General features: G+C 41.8%; 1 protein-coding gene across 1 annotated transcript in view; it reads left to right on the top strand.

The window, feature by feature from the left end:
- The window catches only part of LOC106874958 (FYVE, RhoGEF and PH domain-containing protein 2), a 499,830-nt gene that overhangs the window by 31,878 nt on the left and 462,806 nt on the right, over positions 1 to 5,146 (top strand). The window lies entirely within an intron of this gene.

Raw genomic sequence — 5,146 nt, 5'->3', positions numbered from 1 at the left:
TATATATATATACATACATATATACGACGGGCTTCTTTCAGTTTCCGTCTACCAAATCCACTCACAAGGCTTTGGTCGACCCGTGGCTATAGTAGAAGACACTTGCCCAAGGTGCCACGCAGTGGGACTGAACCCAGAACCATGTGGAACCCAGAACCAAGCTACTTACCACACAGCCACTCCTGCGCCTGTATATTTTCTTGAGTCAAAATGAGTATCTCCTGTCTCTACGTCTATCTCAATGAGTCTTCATAAACGTTACTATCATCAACGCCAACGCGAATACAAACATCGTCACTAGCAAACCATTAACGTCTTAATGATTGATCAACACCAACAATACTATGAACAAGATAAGCAACTTCATTTACAATAACAGACTATCACAGGAAATAACATGGTTCCCTACTTTTTGACAGTTGAATGGAATGTCTTTGATCTTAGGTCAATGTGGATTGACTTGTCAACATAACGTTATGTGTGTTTGTTTGAGAAAGAGAGAGAGAGAAAGAAAAAACGAGTGAGTGAGTGGAGTTTTTATGAGGTCTGGTTAGTGGTGCAAAGATCGATGTGTTCGTAAACTTGGTAATCCTTCAACTAACTGTAATCGTAAAGTACTTCCTCTACCTCACTCCTTCACGTTTTCATCTTCTCTTTTCTATTCTTACATTCCGAGGAATAAGACAGATATTGTTCTTACAAAACAGTTATTCCTTGATGCTGTTTTTTCTTTTACTACATATTTGTTGCGGAGAATTGTTGAATACCGACACTGCCGGATTTACCGACGATTCAAGAAAGAAACTGTGATGTGGAACTTAAGGCACTTGTGTGAAATGGAACCACAAAAGGATCACACCAGATATTAAACCTGATATTTTAGAAAGGCAGGCAATGGGTTAATGCGGGAGTAAAAATTAACCACAATGCCACAACATTAAAGCTTGCAACGTCTACAGGGAAAACAATACATGACAATAGAAAAGCCAAGTGCTTAAGAAGTTATTTTAACTGTTCGGACCTTCTTTTTTCATAAACCTAATAGGACAGCTCTTGGGGTATATGGATCGAAGATCAAAGTCGATATAATGTACTTATAAGCACGATGGTAATTAAAATAAGCCAAAAATTTGTATGACGATTTGCAGAAAAAGGAAGGTGAAACTTCTTGTGAAAAACCCTTTGTGATAAAGGTTGGTTTGAAATGTTTATAAAGCGCTGAAATGTGTACAATTTAAAGATGACTGGTGAAGCTGTCAGTACTGGCACAGAAGCTGTTACTAGTTATCCCGAGCAGCTGAAAAAAAGAAGTTATTGCATTGAACAAACGGAGGACTAGAACGAATGTAGAATCAAGAATCCCTGAACCATTGTCTTCAGCCTGACCCAAACAGACTCAGTTGACGAGGATATGTAAGGAACATTCATTCATCATAAGACCAGTTGCCTGGAGATGAGGAATGAGAAGCTTCAAGCAGTGGTTCACTCAAGGGGTAACTTTGGAGGAATACATTACCACCATGACTAATACCATGAAATACTGCATATATAGAATAATATCAATTTAACTTTTATTAATTTTCTTGGTGCCATTTTAGTGTGCAGTCTACCTGGCCATTTACACTTTGGCCTGCAGTTTAACCTTAACTCTAACCCAGGCCAGGTTATTTCACACCGTAGACTACGGATACTATGGTAGACTGCACGCTAAAGTACAACCAAAATGATGAAATGAATACTAATTTCCAAAAGGAAAATATTTATTATCTTGGAATTAAAACAAATTTCTCATTTCGATAACATCTCTCATAGCTACTGTCATTTATTCCCTCTTCTCCCCCCTTTCGCTACCAGGCCTAGTATGTGCATTCATCTTGCTCTTCTTATGTTAACTGTCTCTCTATCTTTTTTTACCCTTTATACTCGACGTAAAGAGCGACTTGAGAATCAACCAGCCCCCCCCCCACATGTCAGGCATACATTTGTTGTTTTTACTCAAATCTTCGTGTTTCATGCAGACTGGGATAATATCTTATGCTTCTTATCTACGTTAATATAAATTATCCAGCAAGCGACAGGAAAATTGTGGTTACTGAAATGTGCTGGGGGTGTTGGAAGCAGTGCTGGTAATGCTGGAGTGTGCAATAATGTTGACTGAGAGCATCTAGCGGTTGAGGTGTTAGTGATAGCGGCGGTGAGTTATTAAATGTAGGTTTGTTTTTTATCAGGTGAACAGTGTGTGTGTGTGTGTGTGTGTGTGTGTGTGTGTGAGTGAGTGTGTAACTTCAAATATACACGGGGGAAAGAAAAACAATTTACCGTTTTTGATAATCTAAACGATAATAATAATAATAATAATAATAATTATTATTATTATTATTATTATTATGTCATTTATTGGCCGTTAGGACCGACAGATAGGCGACAATACAGTAGACGGGGACACAAAACAACGAGTAAGCAATTAGGAAAACAATAACAAACATTAAACAAAAATATGACAATGGGATTTCCCCAATAGGCGGGGATGACCACCCAGTGTTGGCTCAGGTACTCCACCAATCCTGAACCACCCGAAGCTTCGAGGGTATTCGAGAAGGGTACATCTCTCCTCATATTCACCAGCCTACAAGCGCATTATTAGAGTAGGTCCACTCACACGGGCCATTTTCGCTACATCACCCACCTTTCAGCAAATGTACTGAGAAGCATCACTTCTCTCTCCACCCTCGTCTTTCTTTCCAAGTGTAATTTGAAAAAGTTGGTGAGGGATTGGCCGAAGAGAAAAGCATCTGTGTTCAGTCTTTTCAAAATGGTATACCATACCTCTTTCGTTACTGTTGCCAGACAGAGGAAAACTGACTGCCTTTCCTGGCCAAAGGAAGGCGGCAGGTCAATCCTCACTATGGACTTGGCCGATAACCTGATCCGTCGTACACGGCAATAACTGTTCGACATATTACTCCACAAGTCAGTAATGCATGGATATTGGGCGAGTGCATGGAGAATGGTTTCGTCGCTCTGCGCGCATCTCGGGCGGGTCCATCCGACAGCACTTCCATGCCTGTAGAGTTTATCTCGAATCGGCAGTGCTCCCCGGTAGACTGCCAAGCGAGCGATTTCTGGAAGTTATCCATCATCCCAGGCTCGAAAGACCTCCGGAACAGACTGGTCAGTCCGACTTCGTCGACGTCCAGCGCCTCTCCGTGTGCGTCATCGCACTTTCCCACCACTAACCCTCTATAGAATTCAAGAGTGGATGTTCCACCGACCAATTTTCCGACTTGGTAGAGGGCAGTGAGTGCCTGGCAACATTCCAGATGTCAGGGTCTGTCTGTCTGGGTCTCTTCTTGGCCCAGAACTGCAGCTCAGTCAAGGAGACTAGCTGGGGAAAGGCCTGTTTGACAAACGGCGACTAAACGTGTTTACCGTTTAGGCAGAATATCTGGAGGTGCCGCATGTCTACGCATCATTAGCCACGGCATGACCAGCCCGCCATCTAGAAGGTGCTGGCAGCAGATGGACCGCCTCACCAACGGAACCTGTCCCCTCCACAAGAATTTGAAGAGGAGGCGCTCCAACTTGGCAACGCGCGAATGGGGGAAAGGTACGACGGTCAGGCGTTAGTCGATGACGGAAATTTGAAACGGTTCTGAGTGGTGGCTATTAACTTTGACCACTGTGCCTTGCAGCGATCCAGCCTCTGGAGACGGGGCCGAAGCCAGCTGCTTGAGGACAGCCCCCAGGTATCGATGGTCGACCCTATCTAATTTGATCAGAGCCCCACCGAATCCAGGTTTATACCCTACCCTTTCTATGATGTATCGCATGATGTGGAGGTTGTCGTGTATGGACTTGGTCGGGATTGTGCAGTTTTGCGCCTCCACAACCAAATCCTCGACGATAAACGCCAAACTCTTCACTAACACCTTGGCCAAAATCTTAAACTCTGTTCAGCTGAGGTTCCCTCTATTCTTCTTCTATCACTAATGCCTACTAAACCTAATAATTTAGCTTTAGGGTTTTAGGGTTAGGGTTTTAGGGTTAGGGTGTTAGGGTTAGGGTGTTAGGGTTAGGGTTAGCTAAAACCAGTACAAACGCACAAACGATGTCATAAATAACAGTACCGCCGATAGTTGTTGTTGACAAACAACGGCACTAATTTTATTCAAGAGAAAAGATCCCATTACACCGCTAGAACGTCTTGTTTACATTCCACAGCAGTAATTGTTTTCACCTCAATAGACGTCAGTGATTGGTTGAAATTACCGAAATACGACAATTTTAACACGAAATAACTTTAAAAAGATAAAATTTTCTCAATAACACTAAGAGTAAAAGATGTTTTATATGACACATTCTACCAGTGTCCCAAGTTTGAAAGTGTTTCGTTAAGAAAACAAGTGGCGCCCGTCAAATCAGAAAGATCCGTTCTCGCTAGTGTTATTGCTTTTTTGTGTAATTGATTTCTTTTGTTGTGATGGCGGTGCTGAATTTTCTAGCATCGAAAAGTAACTTTCATACATTTCCCGTGCTGCGTTGTTGCTGCTGCTGTTACGGACTTTTACAATCTGTGTTCTTTTCAGCAGACGAACAATTCTCGACCGTCATCTTTCTTTATAAAACAAAAATCGACGAACTTGCTTGTTAAACCATCCTCAATTCAACCCCCAAGGGCTACACATAGAGAACAATTACTCAGCTCTCTAAGATTCTGGTTATAACAATAACTTTTGTGTGACAATATAAATAACAACAAATTGTCAATATACTTCGTTTACCAATATCAGCAACAACAATCCTTTCTACTAAAGGCACAAGGCATTGAATTTGGTGGGAGAGGATTAGTCGATTACATCCACCACAGTGTTTCACTTGTACTTATTTTATCGACTCCGAAAGGATGAAAGGTAAAGTCGACTTCGTCGGAATTTGAACTCAGAACATAACAACGGGCGAAATACCGCTAAGCATTTCGTCCGGCGCGCTAACGATTCTGCCAGTTCGCCGCCTATAATAATAATCCTTTTTTTTTTTTTTTTTCATTATAGGTACTAGGCCTGAAATTTTGGGAGAGGAGACTTGTCGATTACATCGACCCTAGTATTTCACTGGTACTTAATTTATCGACCCTGAAAGGATGAAA

The sequence above is a fragment of the Octopus bimaculoides genome, chromosome 5 (genome assembly GCF_001194135.2).
Source record: "Octopus bimaculoides isolate UCB-OBI-ISO-001 chromosome 5, ASM119413v2, whole genome shotgun sequence".
NCBI lineage: Eukaryota > Metazoa > Mollusca > Cephalopoda > Octopoda > Octopodidae > Octopus > Octopus bimaculoides.
The sequence above is the reverse complement of the archived record's forward strand: the minus strand, read 5'-3'. Positions and strand labels throughout refer to the sequence as shown.